This window comes from Musa acuminata, chromosome BXJ2-9 (genome assembly GCF_036884655.1).
Source record: "Musa acuminata AAA Group cultivar baxijiao chromosome BXJ2-9, Cavendish_Baxijiao_AAA, whole genome shotgun sequence".
NCBI classification, from domain to species: domain Eukaryota; kingdom Viridiplantae; phylum Streptophyta; class Magnoliopsida; order Zingiberales; family Musaceae; genus Musa; species Musa acuminata.
Genome location: NC_088346.1, coordinates 782,894 through 788,893, shown reverse-complemented (window position 1 = coordinate 788,893; position 6,000 = coordinate 782,894).

Sequence of the window (6,000 nt, the reverse complement as noted above, 5' to 3'; positions counted from 1 at the left end):
GTCGTTCCTCCACCTCTTTATCGGGTGACCAACTTTGATGTTAATAAGTGTTGGGCTGATGGCCCATATTCAGCCCATGTGGGTTTTATTAGCCCACAGCTCACACCCCCTCTTAACCTAACCCTAATTAAGATTAGGGGGGTGTGGTGGCTGCGTTTTAGAGGCAGATTAAAGCTATAAAAAGGCAACAACGAGACAGATCTTTGTAGCGACGAGATTCCAAAGAGAAGAAGGAGAACAAGGTAGAAGAGGAAGAGAAAGAAAGGGAAGAAAACAAGGACAACGCAGAGAGACTGTTCACAATCATCTAGTAGTGTTCTCATCTCAGGTTAGATCAAATCTACAGTAGGCTCTTGCTGTGATTACTTGGGAGGTTTTAGATATTGTGGGCAGTAACGTGATCCTTGTATCCCAGTTATTCTCTTGTGGTTGTTGCTTGGGTTTTGGGCAAGAGATTGAGATTTGTATATTCATTATTCTCATAGTGGATTATCTCTAGTTTGCCCCGTGGTTTTTACCCTTCACATTGAAGGGGTTTTCCACGTATATCTTGGTGTTCTGTTTGATTGTGTTTCCATTTTATTCCGCTGCGTATTTTGGTCTTCTAGTATTTGTTCCTATACAAAGGTTATTCCTGTTTATATCCCCATCAACTGGTATCAGAGCGGGGTTTTGGTGATTTAATTTTTGTATTTGAACATAGAGGCCAGTAATATTTCTCGCATGATTAGTTTGAATGGAAATAATTGGATGATATGGAAACCAAGAATGGAAGATCTCTTGTATTGCAAAGATTTGTATGGACCTTTGCAAGGGGATAGTGCAAAACCTACAACTATGATAGATGATGAGTGGAAGAGGTTAGATCGAAAAACAATTGGATTTATTAGACAGTGGCTTGATGATAGTGTATTTCACCATGTTTCTACTGAAATTTCTGCATATTCTCTTTGGAAAAAATTGGAAAGTCTCTATGAAAGAAAAACAGCTGGCAACAAAGCTTTTTTGATCAGAAAACTTATGAACCTAAAATATAGAGAGGGTGCTTCTATTGCTGAGCATTTGAATGAAATGCAGAGTATTACTAACCAGTTATCCTCTATGAGAATGTCTCTTGATGATGAGTTGCAGGCATTGTTACTTCTCAGTTCATTACCAGAAAGTTGGGAGACACTGGTGGTTTCCCTTAGTAATTCTGCGCCAGATGGTATTGTCACTATGAGTCAAGTAACAAGCAGTTTATTGAATGAGGAGTTGAGAAGAAAGAGTTCGGCAACATCTCAGAATGATTCACAAGCACTTATCTCAGAGAACAGAGGAAGGTCAAAGTCTAGAAGCAGTTCACGTATGGGTAGGAGCAAGTCAAGATCAAGAAAAGATATTGTTTGCTATAACTGTGGTGAGAAAGGACATTACAAGAACCAATGTAAGCAACCTAAGAAGAACAAGAAAAAGGGAAAAGAAGTGGAGTCTACAGAGTCAAAGGATAATACTACAGCTACAGTGCAGGGTGGTGATTATTTGATTTTGTCTCCTTCTGATGATATTTTTTCTTGTGTGTGTCAGGATCTTGAGTGGGTGATTGACACAGGTGCTTCTTATCATGCTACACCACGGAGGGAGTTTTTTGCTACATACAGGTCTGGAAACTTTGGTGTTATCAAGATGGGCAACTATGGCACAGCAGACATCATTGGCGTGGGTGATATCCATTTAAAGACCAACCTTGGCTGTAAGTTGGTACTTAAGGATGTGAGGCATGTGGTTGACTTGAGGCTAAATTTAATTTCAGTTGGAAGATTAGATGATGAAGAGTATGAAAGCAGATTTCACAGAGGGTAATGGAAGCTTAGTAAGGGTTCTCTTGTTATAGCTAATGGAAAGAAATGTCATACTTTGTACAGGTTGCAGGCTAAAGCTTATGGTGAGCAGTTAAATGCTACAGAGAAAGACTTCAGTATGGAGTTGTGGCATAGGCGATTGGGACACATGAGCGAGAAGGGGCTGCAAGCTCTTTCCAAGAGAGAGGTATTACCAGATCTCAGAGGTATACATCTGAACCCTTGTATTGATTGTTTGGCTGGTAAACAACATAGAGTTTCATTTGCTAGTGCTGCTTTGTCTAGAAAAATGCATGCCTTAGACCGTGTTTATACAGATGTATGTGGTCCTTTGAGGACAAAAACTCCTCGTGGATCTGTTGATGTTCTTGGTATAAGTGGTGCACTTTATTTTGTCACTTTTATAGATGATTTTTCCAGGAAAGTTTGGGCTTATGCTTTGAAGACCAAAGATCAGGTTATTAATGTCTTCAAAGAGTTTCATGCCAGGGTTGAAAGGGAGACAGAAAGGAAATTGAAATGCATAAGATCAGATACTGGTGGTGAGTATATGGAATTGTTTAATGACTATTGCAGGTCGCATGGGATCCAACATGAGATGACAGTTCCTGGTACACCTCAGCATAATGCAATTGCAGAGAGGATGAACCGCACCATCATGGAAAAGATCAGATGTATGCTTTCACAGGCCAAGCTACCCAAAAGGTTTTGGGATGAGGCTTTGAGGACTGCAGTTGATGTGATCAACTAATCACCATGTACAGCCCTAGATGGTGATGTTGCAGAGCATGTATGGTTAGGGAAAGATGTTTCCTACAGGCATTTGAGAGTGTTTGGTTGTCGTGCATTTGCACATGTTCCAGATAATGAGAGGTCCAAGCTAGATGGTAAGTCTAAAGAATGTATTTTTCTTGGTTACTCACATGATCAGTTTGGTTACAGGCTTTGGGATTCAGAAAAGTAGAAGGTGTTCAGGAGCAGAGATGTGGTCTTCTTTGAGGATAAAACCTTTGAGGATTTGAAGAAGAAGGCACCAGCTAAGACTTCTGTAGAAGGATTAGCAGATTGTGACCCAGTTATTCCTCCAGTATATCAGGGTGATGGGGGAGATGTGCAGGAAAATAGTGTCGAGCCTGATGTTGATTTACCTGCAGGACATGTTGAGCAAAAAGAAAGACAGGAGATATGCCGACAATTGGTCGGTATGACTTCACATTGAGGAGTCATGGGACAAGCCTCCCTTATGGGCTGAAGGGGGAGGTTGTTGGGTTGATGGCCCATATTCAGCCCATGTGGGCTTTATTAGCCCACAGCTCACACCCCCTCTTAACCTAACCCTAATTAAGATTAGGGGGGTGTGGTGGCTACGTTTTAGAGGCAGATTAAAGCTATAAAAAGGCAGCAACGAGGCAGATCTTTGTAGCGACGAGATTCCAAAGAGAAGAAGGAGAACAAGGCAGAAGAGGAAGAGAAAGAAAGGGAAGAAGACAAGGACAACGCAGAGAGACTGTTCACAATCATCTAGTAGTGTTCTCATCTCAGGTTAGATCAAATCTACAGTAGGCTCTTGCTGTGATTACTTGGGAGGTTTTAGATATTGTGGGCAGTAACGTGATCCTTGTATCCCAGTTATTCTCTTGTGGTTGTTGCTTGGGTTTTGGGCAAGAGATTGAGATTTGTATATTCATTATTCTCATAGTGGATTATCTCTAGTTTGCCCCGTGGTTTTTACCCTTCACATCGAAGGGGTTTTCCACGTATACCTTGGTGTTCTGTTTGATTGTGTTTCCATTTTATTCCGCTGCGTATTTTGGTCTTCTAGTATTTGTTCCTATACAAAGGTTATTCCTGTTTATATCCCCATCAATAAGTTCAGCATTAGAAAGAGGATAAGACATGACGACGTTAAGCAATTATCTCCTTGAGATGGTCTACAACTGTCGGAGATACCGACCAACTTCCTCCCCATCTTCGCATTAGGTTTGGATTGTTCGACACAACCGACATTCTATTCGATGCCGCTTGAAGACCTCAGCAAACATCACTTCCCTATCGATGATACTTCGATAACTCAAATTTTCCACCACCTAATGTAGGCATCTCGGCACGTCCATTGCTGATTAGATGGAACTATATTTCCACTGGCCAACGTGGGTATCTCAACATGTTCATTATAGATTGGGTAGAGACACATCACTGTTCGATGTCGGCATCTCAGCGTATCATTACAGATCAGTTGGATATGGGTTTCCACCACTCGTGTGGATCCCCCAGTATCATTGAGCAAGAGATCAATCATCTTATCTTTTCTATTGCATTAGCATCTCACATGTCCATTCTAGAGTGCAAGATAATAGGTCACCACCTAATTTAAATCTAGACATGTCCATTCCAGATTGAGTGGAGATGAGCTTCCACCACTCGATGTGAGTCCCTTGGCATAGTTGCAATAGGGGGATCAACCATTTTCTCTATTGCCTGATGTAGGTGTGTTGGCTCATGTCCACCCTCTGCCTTTTGAAGTAGATGGATGTGGGCATCTCGTAATGATATAGATGATCGACTGTGAGTGTGTTTTGGTGTTTTTTTTATCGTTGATCAACAAAAAATAAATAAAATCAGCTAAAGTGGGTGAATGGGGTGTCTTCCTTTTTGCTCGATGTGGGTGCTTCAACAACACCATAGATGATCGATCAAGCATCAACTCCTCATCACACGATGTGAGTGCCTCGATATTTTCTGTCATGGATCAACAAAGCAAATCACTAATGTGGGTGCATCAGGGTCTTATGGATGTCCACAGAGGTTCGATCAACCTTGAAGCAAACCTTGAGTTGGCCATGGCAATGGGTGATGACGGAGAGGGGTCGCAGCAGCTGCGTCTCGTCTCCTGTTCCTCTCGGCTGTCCCGGGACCCGCATCTGAGGGAGAGGACCGCGGGACCCATGTCCCCCCTAGTACTGCACGTTTTCCAAGCCAAATCAAATTACCAGTCAAGTCACTCGGTGCTGCAGGTCAAAGTCTACCTAATAGCTTTGCCATCGGACATGGGATAACCCACACCATCAGCTGGCATCAGAGTAAATGGAAGTTTTGGCCGGAAGGAAAGAAGGAAGGACGGGGAACGATGAGCAGTGTCAGATATATCCATCTCATCAGCTCAGGTCCACATCACATCACGATGGAATGAGCCCCAACACCGCTAACTCCTCAGTGGAGAGCTTTTCTAGGCCATCATTTGATCTCGGAAGCTCACGTCTCAATGTGCCTGCAACTTCCTTTTGCTGTATGCTTGCTCGCATGCATGCATGCATCCATGAGGAGGATAAATAGATGTAGAATATTGTTGTGTAGAAGACGTATTAGTTCTTCGGTGCCTTCGATTCGATTCGTGAGTAAGAATCAAAGAAAGAACATTACCGGAGTTTTGCATGGACTCCGGATGAATTGTTTTGGGGGAGAAACGGTAGAGAATTAGAGCGTGGAATCCGATGTGTCGCTGCACTACGACCGAGGGAGGAAGGCCGGAGGGAACAAGGCATCTGCCACACGCAGCCGGTAGCCACCTTCGCCAGTAAGAAGGGACGACGCATTTCCCAGCGGGAGGTGGGGGGCCGTTGCGAAGCAGGTTTGCTACACGCAGCCCGAGGTGGGCCCCCAGCCATGGCCCAAGATTCCTTGCTGGCTTTAGCTGTCATGTGCATCAGACAGCAGCAGATCTCATATATTATTGGCACATATGATTGATGCCATGTGACCCCAAATTATTTACGTATATAGAATTAGAAAATTTTCAAGTTGAAAAATCAACATAAAACAATAAAAAAAAATAATATGTTTTTTTTTTATTAGTCTATGGAATAAGTTTTGGAAGTAACAATATTTTTTTTTTATTAAAAAAAAAATATAAGTGATGAAGACTTGATTGGATCTTAGATCCCATAGCATTGTTATCCGCGGTTAAATTATTTACTAGTTAAGTTAGCATTCTCAAAATTAATTGGATGAGATTCCATAATCTCAATCCTTAAAACTAGTTTAGATCTCTCATTAAACTATATGTTTGATAAATGTTAGATAACATTAAAACATCAGCTAAATGTTCGTCGTGTCGGATTCCTAAGCATCACCCACATTGGCTGTATGGTTTTGCATGGGA